General features: G+C 30.1%; 1 long non-coding RNA gene across 1 annotated transcript in view; it reads right to left on the bottom strand.

The window, feature by feature from the left end:
* LOC106685210 (uncharacterized) overlaps positions 1-21,745 on the bottom strand; it is a 102,200-nt gene that overhangs the window by 59,522 nt on the left and 20,933 nt on the right. The window contains exon 3 of the long non-coding RNA XR_001343812.2: positions 19,315-19,657. This is a non-coding gene — a long non-coding RNA (uncharacterized lncRNA). The remainder of the gene's footprint in view (positions 1-19,314; positions 19,658-21,745) is intronic.

The raw sequence follows: 21,745 nt of genomic DNA, 5'->3' as shown, positions 1-21,745 counted from the left end.
ATATAAGGTAGAGTAACAAAAAAAGAATTATAATATCAGAAACAAAAATTAGAACAATAAAAATTATATGTTATAAAAAAAATGATGCATACATCTATACAAGTCTGCATTACGAAGAAATTAGAAGTGGAGCTATCTAGTGGAAGGAATAGTTACTGAAAGCAACCCCTATACTAAAACAACATCGTTTATGATATGATACCACATGATATGATGACTCATTGATAATATATTTACATTATCACTCAATTTTTTTAAAATAATATTTCAAATACAGGCAAAATGAATTATTCAGAAGATGAAAAAATAAAAACTTCAACAGAAACGTGTCATCACAGTACTAAAGGGATAAAAACATGTTTTTGCATAGCTAACTTAAAAATTATTGTATTTCTGAGTTACTTATCATTGAGGATCATCGGAAAACATAGTTTGTATAAATTAGAAATTTAGATAAGAGTTCGCAATTTTTTTTTCCCCATCACTCTTGGATAATGTTTTGTCATGGATAAAAAATTTCGCGATACCTGTATCGAGCTTAAAAAAAATTAAATTATCTTTAGAGCTATGGTGTGGAAATGAAAAAGAATACTTTGTAAATAATATTTGCTATTATAATTAGAATTTGTTTGTATTATTTTGAGAGTAGTGTAGTTCATTAGTGATAATATGAGACATCTTGATTTACCGTGAAAAAGTAAAAACGTAGAATAATTATTAAATGCATAAGGAAACGGTTACTGATATCCATTGTTAGTCCAGTTATAAATAAGATAAAGTTTATTTTCAAAATATCATAACGTTCTTGTTAATACATAGAAAGATCCAAATATATTACGTTACCTTAACGAACTAACGGCTAACAACAAAGGGCAAACCGCCCCAACTATACTCTGCATTATATCCGCCCCTAATGAGGTTATTTAAAACCAAAAACATGTTTTTGTGCGGCTTGCAGGCTCAAAGCAAACCGACAAAGGGATAACCAAACCACAACGGTAGTTCTCTCAAGTGGGGAAGCAACCCCTGCTTTTTGTCTAGTAGACTGTCGCCAAGATCGAGGGATGGAAGCTCCAGCGAATGTTTAAACGGGGAGATGACGCTCGATATAATTAATAATTAATAACTATGATTGTATTTTTCTGAATATGAAGGAGATATACGGCGATGCCTTCAAAAAAGAACGAAAAATAGTTTAAAACTATTTATTATCCCAAGTTCCCCTCCCCCCCCTTTAAAGGGCTTCTAAACAACTACAAATATCTTGACAATAAGATACAAAAAAGTAAACTAAGGTGGGGTTGAAAATGATGTAAATATAAGTGGAAAAAATAAGATGTACAATAATAATTATATAAAAAATAAATAACATATAGTATTAGATTTACTATGATAATTAATACTGCATACTATTAGATAATAATATCTAATAGTCTATGTTATTTCTTTTTTACATATACTTATTATTGAGCTCATCTTATTTATTTTTTTTTTGTTAAACAGTGGAATATCTATAATGGACATTAGACAAAGGACGACTTAAAAAAAAACAACAGAGTTTTAAGGTAACAAAGCAGAAAACATAAGCAAATTTTTCATTGCTACTAGAAATGAACTAGCTCTTTCGAATGCAAAAGTTTAATATAAATGATTTAAAAGCAGACATTTTTGTTTTTAAAATGAACGATAAGTTAGCTTTCAACTACTTTCTGATAGCCCAGCAATATTAATAATTATAAAGATGTAAACAATGTAGATTAAGGTTAACACAAAAAAACTATTATTGGACTGATGACGTTTTGGTAGGACTTCTTCAGGGCTACAAATAACAAGTTTCAATAAAGAAAAAATTTTTTTTATCTAAATTGAAAATTGAATTTTTCTAAAAAATCTTTTTTAGTATGTATAGTGGCCCTTTTCTTTAATCCGTGATAGATTATCATAATTGTGGTAAGTCTATGTTAAGAGCAGCACTAAATAAGTGTTATATTTATTGTCTTATTGAACTGATTAAAATAAAATATCATTTTATTTTAAAGTAACGTCAATACATTAAATAGTATCGTTATTTCAGGAGCATATTTAAAAACAAATGAAAACCTGTACCACCACAACACATGAAGGGTCAGGGGTTCATTGTAAGGAAAAACTGTTTCTTGAACAACGATTATACAATGAGGTGATTTGTTCATGATCATGCTTAACCGCGAGATTTTTGTCCAAATAAGGGTCACTTTACTGTGGGTTGACTCACGACAGTAAAAGAATAAATAATGATTTGCCTGAATTGGATTCGAATCCGGGCCCTTAGACTAGTACAGCGCCTTCACTTGAGCCACCCTGCTCCCCTATTTAAAAATATATACAAATCTGGTGTCGGATTTGCAAGCACTCAATTCGAATAAACATTTTTATCAATCAAATGCCATTTATAATTTTTTTTTTTTAATTATTTATTTATTGTAATTTACAACTGTACAAAATAATACAACAGGTAAATATGTAGTATGTTTCATATACACTTGAAAATCTTGGGAAGGAACCACCCATTGGTGGTACTTCAAACATTAATTTAAACTAGAAGGTCCCGTGGCCATCTTCTTTTCAGACGCCTCGGAGGATTATCAGGGATTGTTAAGGATGAAAGATTAAGAATTAATGGGTTAGGATGGTTAAGGAGTTTGGAATAAAAAGACGCATATCTGTTTTGGGTCAAATCTGCAACGAATGGGATGTTAAGGTCTTTATGAATGAGTTTATTTGTGACGTAATAAGGAGCATCAACGATTTTACGTAGGATTTTGGATTGTAACGATTGGATGCGGGAAGAATTTGATGGTTTGGTGGAGCCCCAGAGCTCAATTCCATATGTCCAAATTGGTCTGATTATTGAAGTGTATACTAATTTTTTGTAATGAATGGGAAGTTTAGAGCGTTTGTCAAGTAAGTGTTGTAGCAATCGGAATCTACGAGCAGTTTCTTGTCGTTTCAGTCTTGTGTGTGGATTCCAAGTAAGTCTCTTGTCAAGATGGAGTCCTAAGTATCGAATCTGCTCAACAGGTGCATTTATAGTTTAAATTGATAATTTATATTTGAACTTCAATATTAGAACAAAAAAAAAAAAAAAAAAAAAAGTTAAGAAAAAATCTTGGTATTACATACCAAGCTTTCTTATCGACACTGAACATGAACATGATGTGATACAAATAAAATAAATAAATATGACATGATGTAAACATGAGATATATATATATATATATATATATATATTTACAGTTAAATTTTTTTAATTAAACATTTTTTTGTAATTTTAGTAAACTAACTTCTCTAAAGACGAAAGGACAAAGCTTCAAAAACTAATTGTCGTAGTGAGGTAAATTTCCACAAGACAGCTCCTATGAATAAATATTCCTAATCTAAGTGAAAGCAACAACATCTCTGGGTAAATACCGCTCTGTTTCATCAGATAAAATCAGACTTATACCTGTAATTATACTATTATTTCGTCTGCACTATTTGTTCAAGCCGTCCTGTGAATGCTAATATTCACGGTAGTTTACAAGAATAACTAATTTGCAAATGCGGACAAGCATACGCAGTCCTAAGATTAGAAGAATGGAGAAGAGATCTTTAATGTGTGTAATTTAAACAACGAAGTACGTTTTGTCTGAAACTTTACAAAGTATAAAGAACAGTGGATATAAAACTAAATTTTAATTGTTAGTACTGTAGTTATATAAATTAAATTAATAAATTATTTCCTTTGAAGATGTTCGTTTTTTTCATTTCCTTTTATTAGCTATATATGGAATATATAATGAGGAAAAGTATTGCAATTGTACGGAACTGAAATTATGTATTTAAGGGGGGCTCATATATCAGGGATGTGACGGTATTTCGATAAAATTAACTAATCGAAAGTGCCGCTTTTAATAATTGAATTTCAACATTTTTAGGATTTTTTTTTCAAACGATTTTGGTTAAACTGCCTATTAATGTATAATTAAATGATTTTTTTTTTACCCATCAGAGGGCAATTGTTTGTTTTGTTAGGTCTATGAATGTCATTTATTTTGTTATTAATTACTTTTCTCCTGTATTAAGAGTGTTTATTTTATCTTATTTTTTTTTTATTATAACGTTTTATAAAGTTAGGGGTGTATTTTGTACGAGACTATATCCCCCTCCCCCATAATCAATAGTTAAAAAAAAGAACTGTTATATGAACCATATAAGGCTCACTAGGCCGATCTGGTATTAAAAATAAAAAAATAAATATTTTAATATAAGTTAGGTCTTAGTCTCTATCATTAAAATACTTAAATGCTGAATTTTCAAAAAAAAAAACGTGATAGGAGGGAAATTTCAAAACTTAAGGTGATAGGAGGGAAAATATTTTTTCCAGGTTTAAAACACATTTTCGGAAATAAAAGTCGTAACAAAGGTGCATTATATACTGTTGGAAAGCCAACGATTTAAAAAAAAAAAATATTTAAAAGGGATAAAACTCATAAAAGAAGGGTCTGTTATAATGACTTTTAATAAACTGGGCGCATGTGTACTCCGTCTTTTTTCCGTTTCACCAGTCTGATTAATGTTTTCCAGTCATAATATACATTAAATAGTGAGTTTTTTTATTTCCCATAGCCTAACTTATAATGGTAATAAAACGTACATATATAATTAATTAAATATGTGAATAAAATAATATAATTAATGAAATAAAAATATAAAGTTATATAATGCATAGAAACAAAGAAATATGAATATTTTAATTAAATAATGATTTAATTTAAAAATTAAACTGAATTATTTTTGTTTTTAGCCCTGATGTAAGTTAGAAATTCTGGCCAAAACGTTGGCATTAATAAATATGTTTTTAAAAACCAATTTGTGTTATTCTTTGACCGCATCCCCAATATAAAAATTGCCCCATACTTAAATGTAAAATGTTAATTTTAGTAAATTGTTATATTTTTTATTTCTGTCATTTTTTTTTTTTCAAAAAAATAATGTTAAAATTTTACAAAGAGAAATATAATATTGAAATTGGAGTAAATTAATTAGTTAAACGACAGGTTCATTTGGGAAATTAGTAGAGAAAATATTGCTAGAAAGGAGAAATATTAATTTCAACTAAAAGTAAGGTTGGTAGGTGAAAGTTATAAAATAAACTTACGATTAAGTATAAGTTTTAATAAGTAGCAGTAGAGGTAGTTATTAGTTTTTGGTTATTAGAGGGATAACTAAAAAAAAAAAAAAAAACGTAGATCCAAGTATCCGAGATAAATAGACGGAGTATAAGTAATTACATGCAATACGTTGATACGAATATTATAACAAGAAAAATAACTTAAATTAATACTGAAAGTCAAATAAAAAATTAAGTTTCTAATCAAGTAGCATTAGGTAAAATCTCAAAAAGGCAGAATGCTCTTGGAATATCAATAGGGCAGTTTCATTGATACGCAAACGGACCCCTGGGAAAATTAATAGTTGTTCCGCCAGGATATTAAATTCTAAGGGAAGAAGATGCTTTTAAACGCTATCGGTTTCAAAGTAACGTCTCGAATTTCTGGGCAAGTTAAGCGGAAACTTTTAGCCTGTCGCTTGTGGTAACTTTGTTTTCACATCAACCGTGACACGATCGCTTCGGTTTAACGCCCTCAAAACATGTTATATATATAAAATTTCTAGTAGCTATAATAAAAATTCGAAGAGTAACTGCAAACATTTTAAAGATCTTAATTCAATATGTTTAGTAACCTATGAAAGTTAGACCATAGACTAATTTCAGATTTATTCTATTTTGACCACCCTCTTTAAATAATATATATTTAAAAAAACAAAAAAAACATTTACTTTAAAATTAAAGGTACGCATAGAAGATAAAATATATTTCCTAAATTATCCTGACGATTTGGTACAGTTTGGTGAAGAAGTGAAAATGATTAAACTAAATAAAAACATCTGGTGAAGCTCGCGCTAAACACTATTTTAAATTACTACCTAGTTACGCCCCTACGTTTTGTGTTGACTATTAAGCTCTTTTTTAAGTTATATTTTTATTTTATTATTTATTTATTTTTAATTGAAAATCATATGAGCAAGCAAAGGCGGAAATTATGAGAAAAAAAATTTAGTTTAAATAAATAATTTTTAGTCTCAAAACAAGTTTTATTTCTTTACAAATCTGACGTTTCGGCCAATTCGGCCAGCTTCAAGGACAATCTGAATACAATTTTAGGATATTCTGCCCAGGTAAGTAATTTCACCCCCCAATTACCCTATTTTGTCAATTCTTCACATTAAAATAAAAATTAAAACTTTTTATCGAAGTCAACCTTCTCTATTATAATTTATCACAATTGTTAGGATTGTTGTGATAAAAAGTTTTAATTTTTATTTTAATTTAAAGAATTGACAAAATAGGGTAATTGAGGACTGAAATTATTACGTTATTTTTTAAAATGATGTGGTTCTAAAATTGTATTAAGATTTTCCTTGAAGTTGGCCGAAACGTCGGAATTATACAGAAATAAAAATTGTGTTGAGACTAAAAATTTATTTATTTAAACTATGATAAGCAGTCGAGTTTTTGAAAATTTGGCATTTAAACCCTCTTAAAATATTTCAATGAGGTTAAGGCCTGTTTAGTATTAAAGAACACTTAATATCTCATTAATTCACCGATTATAACTAAAATAATTAGAGCTGTTTTGGAGAAAATAAAATAATCTGAAAAATCAATTCTATAAAGTGGCCCACTTCTAGTCAGTCGATATTATCGTAAAAATTAAAAAACAATTTTTTGAAGAACAAAAATAAAACTTATTAGTGGTTAAAAAGTGGAATAAATTAGCTTATAAAGATTACAATCCATTTATAGATTTCTACAAAAAATTTTATTAAAATTGTAAAAAACGTTGATTTTTTAAAAATTTTATTGTAGTTTTAACAAGGTTCAGGGCTCAATTGTGATATTTTTCTTTACTACCTAGTATATTAATATATATATTAATATTTAATCTAAAAATATAAACATAGAAACAGGTTTATTATTATTTTTAATAGAAACAACCGAAATGGTCAAAGAACATTTTATCAAAGTCCTGGTTGCTCATTAGGAGTTACTATGCCATCATATTTTCGTAAAATATTCCTGAGGTTCGATTAACTCCTCAACGCGTTTGGAAATCATGTTTTTTCTTGCTTCGGCCAGTCAGGCTAGGGAATGGAGCAGAAATGTTGGTGTGATGAAGGAAAGCCGGCTAAAAATAAAAAATGGCAGAAATATAAAATAAAGATAGGATGAATGAGGGTCTAACCTACCCTGGAACAAACACACAGCTTTTGTTTATAAAGCACCAGAGTTTTTTGCCCGACCCGTGGATGGAATTGGCGACACAGCGGTGCGTCCCTGGAGTCCCTCTTCCATGGCAACCAACATCCCTAAATTAGTGAGGGCATAATCCCCTTTATTAGACCTGGGCTTCATGAATCCCTGATGCAGGTCCCACTGCAGCCCGGTGGAAATGTTTTTTTCATCTTTATTGACTTCCAAACAATTTATAAAATATTTATTCTTCAAGAAAGAAGAATAGCATTTTATACTAAAAATAAATTAGACATATCTCATACATACAGGAGAAAAGTTAATAAGAAAGAGAAATTATGGTAGGAAAGGGGAGGGAGGGGCATTCAGTCCGGAAGGTTTTGCATAGGCAAATTACAGAATAAATTTCAAACTAAACCTAAAGAAAACTCATATAGGCGCTAAGGATAGATACAAATATACAAGGTTTTGCACTCGGTGGAAAACCTCCAGTAGAAAATCAAGGCGAGAAGAGGTCATCTTCAACCGTCTGCGTATTTGACACACATTTGACACTCACACGGCTACTTGTTACGCGGTAAAGAACCACCAACGTGCATAGACTGTCAAGCAATTGTGTGAATGGACTGACAAATATTGGCACGTTGGAGGTTGGCAGTTTTCTGATAAGGTAAGAGAGCATGAGGACAGTATGGCCTATTCTCAAGCGGGTTAGAGCAACTTCCTCTCTGCGGTTGTAAGCAGCACTTACAGCATTTTCATTGACTTATTAAGTACTCAATAAAATTAATCGGTATAATTATTCATCAAGAAAAAAAGGGGGTAGAGGATCGATTCATTTAGTTCACCACCACCAGTATTAATGGAATTTAAGCTCCTCTAATTTCTCTTAAAATTATTTTTTTGTACAACTTTGGGCTATCAACAAAACTGAACAAAATAATTCTATTTAGTGTTTAATAAGTGATGAAACAATTTAAACATTTATTAGAAGTGATTTTCTTTTAATAAAAAAATAAGAAATTGCTTCCTGTATTTTTTTCTTAGCCTTGATAAAGGAATTGTCCTTAGGTCGAAATTTCGGCACAAATTAATATAGTATATTGTCAAATTGTGTTTCATTTCAGACCGCACTCCCGTCCATCTTGGTTTTAGTAACGTTTCACTAGTGCATGCACTATTACCAAGCTAAGGGTTTGTTTTGGAACATGTTAGCGAAAGTAAAAACAAACCAAACAAGGATCGATTTAATTATTTGTAAAATATTATATAGACTCTAAAGCAAATAAATTGAGCCGAAAAGGTATACCTGTGCCAATTTCCAGGATGACTCGAATAATCCGAACTCCAGCGGGAGAACAATCCAGACCATAAACAGTCATTGCTGTTGACACAGAAGGCTTCCAGCGGCTAAAGCCCCAAGTCCTGGCTGGCTCAATTATTCAGCTACACTTCCAACCCATTTCGGTTCCCCCTCGCTCTTGTCCATCCGTTTTATGTACACGGTAACGGTTTAGAAAGTGGACACGCGAGCTGTTTCAACTGGAAATACATCATCACCATCCTTTGAACTTATATGCTAACAGGAAAAGTAAAAAAGGAATGTCAAGTACATGAATGAAAATCCAAAGATTTGCACCAAGCTATTCAAATAGAACATGAACCCACGGAAAGGTAGTAACATACAGCAATCCTTTCCAGGCTTCACAATCCGATGATGGAAATGGATTTAAGACATCTTCTTTAATTTAATTAATTACAATAATAACCACGTTTAATGATGGTGGATTTATTCTTGTCTTAAGGAGATAAAATCTGCTCTGCTATTTTATACATAGGCCAATTAGACTATTCATAAAGGCATTAGCCACTATACCGCTCAAAAACAGATCTGCAGTTACAAACTGCGACCGCAGAGTAGAGTGAGATACACTCAAATCAAGAGAAGAGAAAATATACAGACTCTATGAAACACTATGAATAACTTCAATCTACATATTAATATGTATAACTTGCCTCCTAGAGTGTCATTTGACAACCCTGTTCAACTTCTCTTCAATTACTCTCAAGTAGTATAGATATTACGATATTATTATAGAGGAACTTGTTGGAGGGAGATGCCAATAGGGATCAAGTCGAAGTAGGAAGATTTCTAGAAATTCGGAATAGATAGAGCTAAGCTTCTTATGTTATATATTTTAGGGCGCTTTTTGCAAACAAACTATATTTTTACAGATAGATAAGTAACAACTTTTATTTAGATATCAGACATTTAGTACTATAAAAAGGAGACAATTCCTAGTGATGCCCTCGAAAGTGCTATTGAAAAACAAACAGAAAATCTGTGAGGTTGAGCTGATCCAAAGAGTATTAAAGTTACGTTTTTATTGCTATTCTAATTAAGTTTTGTATTCCAATGGTGAAGTTACAAAATGGAAACACGTAACGCGTTGACGCTTCTCGTCAGGCATAGTAGCTCAATTCAAATATTGTCATATATAATAACATTAGGATTGACAAACCAAATCAGGCAGCACATCTGCGAGAGTGTGACTAACTTTAATATACTATATTAATTTATAAGTATTATGTTTTTAATTATTATTTTTTCATAACAAAATTTTCTTTACTGAAGGCATTTTGTGTGAATCTCGACGAAGTATCAATACTAATTTTAATAACACTAGTATTGATTACATTTGGAACGCAGTTAGCATAGCAATTATTAAAATTTACTGGTTTTATTTGTGTCTGCTTAACAGTTCCATACACGATAAGTGGAATTTAGAACAAAAGAATTATTGCCTATGCAGTGTAGGATTCCTATGGGAGTCTTGGGCCGACGTAAGAAAAAAAAATTACAGCCTATGTTATAATGGCGTATAGACGATATATGCAATATAGAAAATGATACGTATTTGTAGTATAATATACATAATTATATTGAAATATACATAAATGAATACGCATATTGCATGTTTCAAGTCTGGAATTATTAAACAGTTATAAAATAATGACTGTGGTCCTATTTTTAAAATGTTTTTTTAATATTCGTTAAAATGTTAATGCTAGCATTAATACTAGCTTGGCAGAACAGGCACAAGGCACTAGCTGCAAAAGGTACTGTTATTTTTAATTGTAACATTTTTAAGCTACTAAACTTTATTAGTAATTAGCCTCTTATATAATGACCGCCATTAACGAACGAAGTAATGTCAATGTATCATGGAAATCTTTTTTCATAAAAATATATTTTCCTTTTATTTATTTTTTTTTTTTTGGATGTTATGAAATGAGAGTAGACTAATGTTACTATTCGTTAAATGTAAAAACAATACTAATAGAGAGCGGTTACAATTTCCAAATACACACACACAAAACATGTAATGATGCAGTTAGAAAAAAAAAAACTATAGAACTAACAAATAGCTTTTGTTAAAATTGATCAATATAAAGTCAGCCAAATGAACGTTTTAGTAATTCCAATACTCCTGTTGACAAATGGAGAGTAAAACACGTCCAATCAACTAATCCATTAATGCAACAGGTAACATTTAACAGCAATTTATCCATTTATACCGGCACAAATACTACGTAGGTCAACTTCAACTTTTTTTTTTTGTATGAATAAGCTTAAGTTGTTTTTTTAATAAAACATTAAAATTTATTTGATATTTCAATTTTTCTTTTTTTATTTATTTCAAATTAGCGAGAGAGAGAGAGAAATTTATTTCATTTTAATTCTTAGCTTTAGTTGTTACCTTATTTTATTATTACTTGATTCATTTATTAAGAATGTGTATATATGCTTTACTTTAATTGCCCAATTTATTTTAATTTACAATAATTTTATTTTTATTATTATTTATTTAATATCTATAATGGGTGTAATTGAGTACTTACGGCCTTAATGTTTATTACAATAATTATTACTTTGCACTAATTTCTTTTTCTTCCACAGCTTTTTTGGAAAGGCTTTGTTCTACAGTGAAAAATACATAAAATTAATAAAAAGCTCTGAACCGTGATATGAAAAAAAAAAAAAAAATAGTATAATTAAAAAAAACACCACTGTAATTCAAAATCAGAATTGAAAAAATCCGATTTAAAAAGAATAATAATAAGCAGTTAATCTCAAAAACTATATATCATGAACAAATTTCGTGAATATTTTTTTGTTGGGAGAGGAGGGGAATTTTTTTTTTTTTTTCATTCACTTCAACGAAAAAAAAAATTGATATCTCTGCATTATCAGTACAGAGGCATCTAGACAGCGCTGGAAACAGAAACCAGGCCAAGAACAGTAATATTTATTTTCTGTTCACTGAGTCATGCATTCATTCTAAGGCCGGCGAATCATCCCGGAGCTGAACCAGCCTTTATAAAGAGGGTAACGGACCTTTCATGAAGAAGGGAGGGGAGAAGGGATACTCAGGGCACCAGGGAAACAACCGTTGGAACAATACACAACAATAGAGCCTAACTATATCTTTGCCACTTCATGAGTTCGTAAAGTAAAAATGTATATAAAAATTTCTTTTTAAATGAATTCTGAAGTTAAAAAATAACAAAAATAGAGAATTTATACACAATAAAGTAACTAGGAAAAATATATTTTTTTTTTTCTAAAAACATATTTCTCCAATATTGGCTTGAAGTAGGCAGCCTAATCGTCTTATTGAACAATGATCCAATAAAAATCTATTTTAAAGCAAGAAAAAAAATTAATTGTAACTATGAACTCTTAATAATATACATATATCCACTAGGATTATAGTTATTAATTCTGAAAATAATAATATTAAAATATTAACATTAACTATTAATTAGTGAAACAACTCTTTTCAAATGGTTCATTCACAGCAAAGAGTTTATAGTTCACTGATTCAGTATAAGAAGAGATTAGAGGCGGCGGTGGTGATTCACTCAATATGACATCTAGAACACTCCGTAAAAAGTCATAATTCTTCGAAAAGAGCTATATAGTAGGTTCTTTTGAAGAGTAATGATTCACTATTTACTGAAAAGAAAGAACCAATGCTGGAACTTCCCTAAAATCTTACCAGATTACCCAACTTCCAATTTATTAGAGGTATGGAAAGTTTTCTTATAAATATTTTTTTTGACATTTTTGGAAATCCGACCTTTCTAAATAGGAATTATATGCAACTCATAAGTATAAATAACCTCTATGAATTATCTTTCGCAATACAGTTTGAAGTAGGTTCTGAAATTTCCCAAATTTTCGGATTTTCTAATTATTGGAGCTAGGACCCCCCTTTGCTTGTAAGGACGTCCCTATCTACGGCTCTCGCTCAATGAAAAAGTGAATTACAGCATCAATGTAACTCACTTAGCCTATCCCCGCTCCCAAGTAAAATGAACAAGAACTAATTCATGAGCAGTTCTTAAGTATTAATCAATTCCCCAATCTACACCTCTGGGCAAGATATGAAGAACGGTTTGGGCAAAGTTCTAACTAGTTACTTTTCCTGAACGCAATAAGTTAGAGGGATTTTTATCAATGTCTTTGGATCATGTTCATTATTTATACATTTGACATTAAAAAATAAAATAAAATGTATATATGTATGTATAGTTGACCGTAAAAATTGATATATAGGGAGATGGTCAGGGTTGCGGTCAATAGTAAAACAAAAATAGTTTACAACTATTTATTTTCCAACGTTTCGCCCCACTTTGCAGGGCTTCATCAGGGCTAAAAAGATACAAAATGAAACTATGTTAAGATAAAATGATAGAAATAAAAATACAAAGATACAATGAAAAGAATTAAAAAAAACAAGTAACAAAGGCAAGAGCAATAGTTTCATACAAAAATACGTAAAATATAAAGCTAAAAAAGTACATGAGATGTATATAAAACAAAAAACAATAAGGGAAAAAAAAATGACAGTTGGATTTAAAAAATGGAGACGGGAGGAAGGAAAAGGAATAAGGAAATCTGATGATAAGGAAATGACAATAATCCTAATAAGGAAAAGATCCAGCTGTCAATAAGGAAAATATGCAACTTTAGGGCCGCCCATAGCTCAATGGTTAAGACAGTCTTACCAATTTGATGTCTATTGGCGGTGCCGGTTCGAATCCGGCCTGGGACGGATATTTTATTCACTAAAATATTTATCAGAAGTTAATCACCAACAAAAAAAAACAAAAAAAAAAACATTTATTCTTACATTAACTAAGAACATCTGACAGAAAAAAATAATTTTCAATGAAATCAGAATTATATGAAATGCGAACTATAGAAACTCCCAAAAAATACATCGTCATATAGAGCTGTGCTATGCACATTTCTCTTGCATTTCAATATTAAGATTTCCTGAAAGAGAAGAGGAGAGTTGGTTCATAAAATCATATTCAGAATATTGATCCGAATTTTTTTTTTTCGAAGTCTAGTTCTGATTTTGATTAGAATAAAATTGAGAATTAACTGAATAACAAACTACATAAATAATATATAAATATATAAAATAATAATTTATTAATTCAGAATTCTTCCTATTTATTATAACCAACCTATTCTAACCAGAGTAAGAGGGTTGAGTTTTAATTCCATGAGACCGCAACGAAGTAAAATTCAACCCTAACAGGGCCGAACCAAATCGGCGCAGCTGCAGTTTCGAGGTTAGTAAAGTGACACCTCAACTCTCTCGGCTACAACGCTAGCGGTTTTTTAAACTTTTTTTTTTAGTAATTAAGCATTATTATAAACAAAAATCTGTAATAATGCATAATTGGTAAAAAAAAAAAATGACTTGAAAAATTATATAATTATAGGTATATAATTTAAGATATAAGAAATGGAAAACGGTTAACCTATGAATCAATTTATTCTTTACTATAAACATATAAATATATCATTCTGTTATTAAATAAATTAATATTATACCGAATTCTGATTTATGCAGTTTGGTTTATATATTTGAAGAGAAAATAATAAGTAAATCAGTTTCACTATTACATTACAGTAAACGAAAAAAAAATTGATGAGATAATGATTATCAAGTAGGCATTTCCTCTACAGATAATAATAAATCTGACAATTATTGTGCTTTCAAGAGTTATATAACCCTGAACTAAGAATTTAGACAGACATACTATAATTAGGTCATACAACCCAACCGCCATGGTTTTTAGAGACCAGATGGAAGATCAGATGTTCGAGAAATTCCGACCCGTGGAACGAATTTTTGAAACGTTTGAAGCTCGATTATTAATATTATTATAATACTTATGTTAAAATTATCAAATTGAAATGAATTCATGTTCAGTAGACTCATAAATACACTATTTTAAAAATACGTCAATAGTTATAAATGAAACAAACGATTCTGAGAAAAAAAAAAGCGATGACGTTGAATTTTAAGCTTCACTGAAAGTTAATTGTATTGGAAGTTAGTAAATTGAAAAATCACTTTGAAGTTGACTCTGATGGATTAAAAATTGTTTTCGTTAGTAAACAAACTTTGAAATTGTGGACCATAAGTTAACAGCAGAATTTTCTGTTTTATGAAAAATATATAATTCAGCACAATTCAACTATTGGTTATGAGAGCGGTCGCCGAAGCAACACACCAGGGGTTATTGAGTGTATTAGTAGATTGTATTAGACCAACGGTTGTGCAAGGAGGCGATTTGGTCAGAATCACGCTCGACCGCCAGATTTTTACCCAATTTAGGAAGCTGGGCGGACCCCAGGGGGCTCCAGAACCCACAGGAGTTGACTCATGGTTGCAGAGTAACACAAAACAATTTTCTGCCCAGCCGGATTCGAACTTGGGTCCCTTGGAGTTAGTAGCCACGCGCCTTATCCCGGAGCTACCGCGCTTCCCTACTGATGTAAACACAAGAAAAAAAATTAATCGTTATTTAAAACAGTAACATATCTCACAGGGTAGAATGCCTGGCCTAGAGATAGGAGAAACTCTTAAAGGACTTAAACAATTTTAAAAAAATGAGCTATTGGAAAAAAAACATAAACAAAAGAGTAACCAGGATTTTGCTATGACCAACCAAGATATTACTGTTGTAGCCGTAAATAATTCGTAAATAATAGTAAGTCTTATCTTATTGCAGATACATTAAACCACGTGTTTATAGAATCTACACGTTTGCGCCAAACAATGGCAAATTCGCGCGCAAGCATGTGGATGGGTTATTTGGATTGGGTGTTACAATTTGGTCTGAATCTGCGGCTGGCCCATTCAGTGTAGGTTTTTGGACACAATTCTAATGGCGCTTGTGCTACATTCAAACGTTTGTTTTCATTCGGCGTTGTTTTAGAACTGCCAAAAGACGGATTTTGCTCTCCGTGTTTCTCCGTGGATTCAATAATTGACTCTTGTTTAAGATTGAATATTTTAGATTTAGCATACCAAAAATATATATTTAAAAAAGTTAAAATAAGAAATATCAGATACAAATTCTAGAACGAAGGTTGAATTTATAGGTTATGCAGAACTATTTATATAAATTTTTATATATTTTATTTATATATATTTTATTTATCTACAACCTACAATTCTGATACTTATGTTACTTTCATTTCGCCTACCTTTATTCTGCTCCTTTTTATAATGTAAATTGAGTAAATCGAAAGTAATAGCCGAAAAAATTCAAATGAACAAAACAAGCGTGTGGATAACGACGTTTGTTGCTTCCTTTCTTTACCAAGCGCTTGTACAAGGAACCAACCTGCACCAAAGCAAGCAAGGGGTTGGTTTGGGGGATAGCAAAATGTTCAGAGAAAATATAAAATAATATATTTTCTGGACTAGCAGAAAATTGGATGACCAGATATTATAATATTACAAAAACAAATTAACATGAACAATAATTAGTACTCAATTTTTTAAAAAATTTAATTGTACATTCAACAGATATAGTATTTATGCAATATAAATAGATAAAGAAATTAAAATGCAATGAGGTCTTTATCGTTTAATATTTTCGATGATAACCTATATAAACCAATATCAATTAAGGCTATTTCAGTTGTAATGATGTTACATAAATTTTCACTAGGCTACAACAGTTAAGGCTTTTCCAATTAAAAATTAACACACCAATTTTTTTTCCTACAATTAAAATTCTACAGCTAAAACTTAACCAATTTATTTCAAAATTAAAATTTTTCCTTGTCAAAAAGACTTAGCAGATCAAAATTTTTAATAAAAAATTAACATGTCTTCTTGAAATGCTCCCATATTAATTTTTAAATAATAATTTTCAATAAAATGAAGCTTCATCGACGAATAGGTTTGTATACAAACGGCATTAGCTTCTAAATCCTACAATAGACAATATTATAATTTTAAAGCTATTTTGTTGATAATATAATTTTTATTTAGTTGACTCTTCTTTCTTTTGAAAAAATAAATAAATAAAAAGATCTTATCTACTCATTTAATAAGGCAGGTCTAAAAAAAGACAATTTAAATTTATGTAATTTGAGAGTGAGTTTGGAAATTTAATCTTATTTGTAACCTTCATTCCTAGTGTGTACTTAGAATAAATGAAATTTTTTTTATAATGTTGAAAAAACAATTTTCTTTCATTCTGATGATAACAACAAAGTATAAATTTGCTAGATATGAAGAAGATAAAAAGTTATTCGAATATTTTTGAACATTTATGAATACACTGTCTTATATCGCAAATTTAAATTGACTTAGTGGAGTTCAATTTTATGGCTTCTCGAGGAAAAAGTAATAAATATCAACTTTATCCTTGCTAAGAAAAGAGTAGTTTAACAAGCGATGATAAATCAGTGTTCATATGAATGCAATCGGAAGAGTTCGCGCGGTCACGGCCTCTTCCGATTAGAATTTATGTTTCTATTTTTTTTTCCCTGTGATTTTATATTAAATACTTAATATTTTGTAATTATCCATAGTATATTATTGCTAAAATTGTGAACCAGTTATTTCTTTCAAATAAGCCGAATTATAGGTTCTTTATAGGAAGATTTTATCAAAATTCGTCAATTAGGGTCTCTTACACTATTTCAATGAGGATATGAACTATCTGATATCAAAGAGCACTTAATTTTATATTGATTTACCGAGTTTTATAAAAAATTTTTAGAGCCGTTTGGAAGAAAATCTTTAAGAAGTGTAATATCGATTCTCTAAAGTGGCACTTCCGGTAGGTAGTGGTTGTAACATTACAGGCATACACATGCCGTAAATATGTAATTTCATTTTTATAGAAATATTAGTTTTGAAGCTAGGTTGTTCTAACACCCATACCATTTCTGAGACTTGGTACCTAGACTCATGGTATTACACTTAACTATTTTGCGAATAATCTGTGATACATTTATTGTTTCAGTACACTAAAAAAAAAAAAAAAAAAGAAAAGGGCATAAATTATCAAATCAAATTTTCGGTTGTCGGCCTATGTAATTAATTTAATGTTGCATAATTTTAAAATACCACAGATTAAGCTGCGTTTATACGCACTGTGTCAAAGCGTATCATTTAGCCTGAACTATTATCATAAATACCAGAAATAATCCCTTGGATGAGAATGGAGGATGGATGGGAGGAAGATTGTGAAATGGATGCTGATGGGCAGCATTCATCCAAAGGGGGCTGATTGAAAACAAGGGGAAGAGATTATCAGCAGTGGAGCTGACGATGAGTGAATACCCCCTCCACTAGTTCCCTTATCTCAACTTCTGTCGTTCGGATAACGTATCTCTATTTGTTTTCTGATTCAGGGCCAGAGTTCTCTACAGCTCTCAGTCTCAAATATTTAGTATTTTACAAAACCAACAAACAATTATATATGAAGAAAATAAATCATTATTTGTTATTTCCTAAAGGAACTTATTTTCTAAACAGTTATGATATAAGTTATAAGCAAACATGAAAAAAAATATTGTTTGCAAAAAAAAACTAAAATAATTAAAACAAATTCATTAAACCATAAAAAGCATTCACTATTTAAATATATAATTAAAATTATAAATAACATAGCAATCAAAAAATATAAACGAATATGTTTTATAACATGTTTTTCATTATCAAAAACAATGTTCTTATAGGAAGGGGGAACACGAGGGGGGAGGGTTGGCACACATGGCTGACAGAGGTTGGTTGCCTACAATGCAATCTGGAACAGCTGCCCCGAACCGAGTCTATAAATTTAGTCCGATATTTGGCAAACTATTTACAAAAAAATCGCAAAATAATACAAAAAAAAACAAAACAACAAACGTATTCAGTACTAAGATACTGGATAAATTAAAATGGCTAATATATTGTTAATGTGGGCGTAAAGCCATGAAAGAAAAATAATTGTTATAAAAATAATTTTTACCACGTGTTTTAAATCATAATTGAACAATACTTACTTATAATGTAAGTAAATATATTCAACCGAGAAAAAACAAGGTCACACCCACTCTTGTAACGTGAGGAATTAAAAATATAAAAATTAAAACTTCCAAATCGCTCTTAGAGAAAAGACATCAAGGAAAGGGGCGGGTAAGCCCACGAGTTGTTCGATAAGTTCACCAACATCCGAGAAGCGTCAGTAGGGATTACAATAACATCTCTTATTGTACACTATAATAAAGCATTGTGTTATCAGATGTTATGGTTTGAAGATAAGATTAAGCTTTAAATATCTCGTTTTAGTATTTTCTTTGAAGAATTAAATAATAGATTTCAAATTGATTACAACTATGGAGGTAACAGTAAAAATGAAACGTGGTTGTTAGTGATTTGGAGAAAGTTGGAACTGGTATCGTATTTCCAATTCGAGATGTATTGAACGTTTACCGGTATCTCTAAGGTCTCGGTTTATTAAAGAATTTAACTTTTTCGATTTACTTTGAACTGATGTTTAAAAGAATCGAACTTGATACATTATGAAAAGGGATTAATAAAATAATACACAAAGGGAAGGAAAACAAATCATGTAACAAATACATTAATATTTACCTCGTTTGATGAGAGTCAGAACACGACCACAGAAAATGTAGAGAGGAGGGAGGCTGTGCTGAGAATGAGATGGCTCGGAGGGGACGGAGTGGGGGTAGATGAGTGCGCATGCGCCGCTCCCAACATGGACTCCGTATTGACAACGGCTACGGAGCGACCCTATGATCGTGACGTCAGGCAACGTTCAACTTTGACGGCGGGATAACAGTCTGCGATTCTCTAATAGAAGAGTCCGTACGGAAGCTTTCGAGTAGGCCATTCCAGGCACCTTATTGATTTTCATCTTCTGCTCGGAATGGGATGAAGTCTACGCTCCAGATGGGACATCTCGTCTGCTTCCTTCCTGGAACAATAAACACATCTTCCATTTAGGACGGGAGGTCATACTATATTATACAATGGTACTAGCAACAAAAAAAGTTTTGAGATTGTGCCTTATCAATAAGAATATAATTGGTCCATTTCAAAAAAAAAAAATCATTTTGAGATGGACAACAAAAATTCAAAGAACTACAAACAGTGACAAAAAACTATATAATCGACTTTTCATCCAGAATTTAGTTCTGATGAATCACTACTAAGTAGGACGAAACGTTGGCTACTTCCATCTGGACCATCTTTCTCAAATCAACTAATAATCTTCCAATATAATCCAAGACATCCAAGTTTAGATTTCCTCCGAATAATAATTTACACTTTCAATGCAAAATGATCTTTGTTAGAAAAGGAACAAAACCTATTTTGAATTAAAGTTTCTGTAATGTTCTTTAATTAGAATTTTCACTTTAAATAAATCGTGGAGATGCAAAAGATCCTAAAAATCTGTGCATTCGGATAATTGCTTTTAACTACATCAGAAATAGTTTTAAAAGAATGTTAAGCTTCTCCAAATGACAACTTTTTAAAATATTAAACTAACTAGGATTTATTAGTACTATTAGCTTTGTTAATTTTTTCTATATTATGATTCTAATTATTCGTCATTAATAACAAAACATATTTATGAATAAATCTGCCAAAACCTATTACGGTGATGACAAAATCTAAAGTTTCCCAACAATTTTGACCGGATTTGTAACTTGAAGATCTTGAGAAGGATTTCCTGATATTTTCTTTTAACAAAACATCTAACTTCCTTAAATAGCGATTAAAAGCTACTTTTTGGTGTATTAACATCTTGAAATCTTGTTTTACCATAATTTTCACAGCTTAAAGTAGCTTCTCAAATTTCAAATTCCCAACGTTTCGTGTTTTTTAAGTATAAAATATTTCGCAGAGTATAAAAACTAAAGCAAAATAATAATGAATAAATAATATATTTTCTCATATATTACTTTATATCTTAAAGTCATTACAATTGTGTATCTCCTTGCTGTTACAAAAGGTTTAGCAAATCTTCAAATCCGAAATTAGTTTACGATTAAACTACTGTAAAAAAATAATGACTGTAATTTCAAATAATAAGGCGAATAAAGAATAGCAAATTATCCAATGAAGAAAATATAAAATAAAAAAAGATATTATTTTGTGGAATCGCCAGGAATTTCCTCAAACTTTATGATAATTAAACTTCCTCTTCATTAAAAAAAAAAAATATGCCTGACACAAATTATAATTTTTCATAATTCAATCTTACTTTGAGTCTTTTCTTATCTATTGCCCTCTCAATTAAGTAGAAATATTCTAGAAATTATATAAATTAAATAATAATTAAACAAAAATAAAAAAATTCCTTTTGAGATAAAAAAGTAAATTATTAGTAGTTTTTATGACTTTATAAGTTTATTTATTGAAAGAGACAGTAAATTTTCATTTTATCCAATTCGGTAAATGGTATTCGAAAATTGGTTTACATACCGCAAGACCCTTGATGCGAAAATTATTGGTTAATCTAATTAAGTATTAGACACTATTGCGAAAAATAGTGGTAAGATTTTTTTATTTTTTATTTTTAAGTGTGTATGTTAAGGTTTTTTGGAATGTCAATATTTTTGGAAAAAAATATGAGATTTAGTGTCTTATTAGGTAATCCTATTACCCTCATAGGTCCTTATTTTATTTTAGAAGAAGGATTTTCGGAGGAGAGAAATGTCACACAGGCAATACAAACATTCATTTAGTGAACTTTTGTTTTAATTATATTTTCAAATTTTAGGTGAGTGAGAACTGAAAAGATCTGTCGAATCGATTTGTACAATTTCAATTATAATATATCGATAGACAGAAATATGAATTTTTAACAACTCATCCTAGGATTTTTTTTATTTAAATAAATAATTGCAGAGATATTAAATTATTATGTAGCTTCATAAGAGTAGATAATATAAAAACTCCCAATACTTTTTAAAAAATATTATAATAATGCTGATGTTAGAAGATAGAACCTTTAAATAAAATAAGTTAACTCATTAAAACAAAATATAAAACATAA

Source organism: Halyomorpha halys, unplaced genomic scaffold (genome assembly GCF_000696795.3).
Source record: "Halyomorpha halys isolate HHAL.00 unplaced genomic scaffold, Hhal_1.1 Scaffold670.1, whole genome shotgun sequence".
In the NCBI taxonomy this organism is placed as follows: domain Eukaryota; kingdom Metazoa; phylum Arthropoda; class Insecta; order Hemiptera; family Pentatomidae; genus Halyomorpha; species Halyomorpha halys.
Note: the sequence above shows the minus strand (reverse complement) of the source record. Positions and strands in the feature narration are given on the sequence as shown.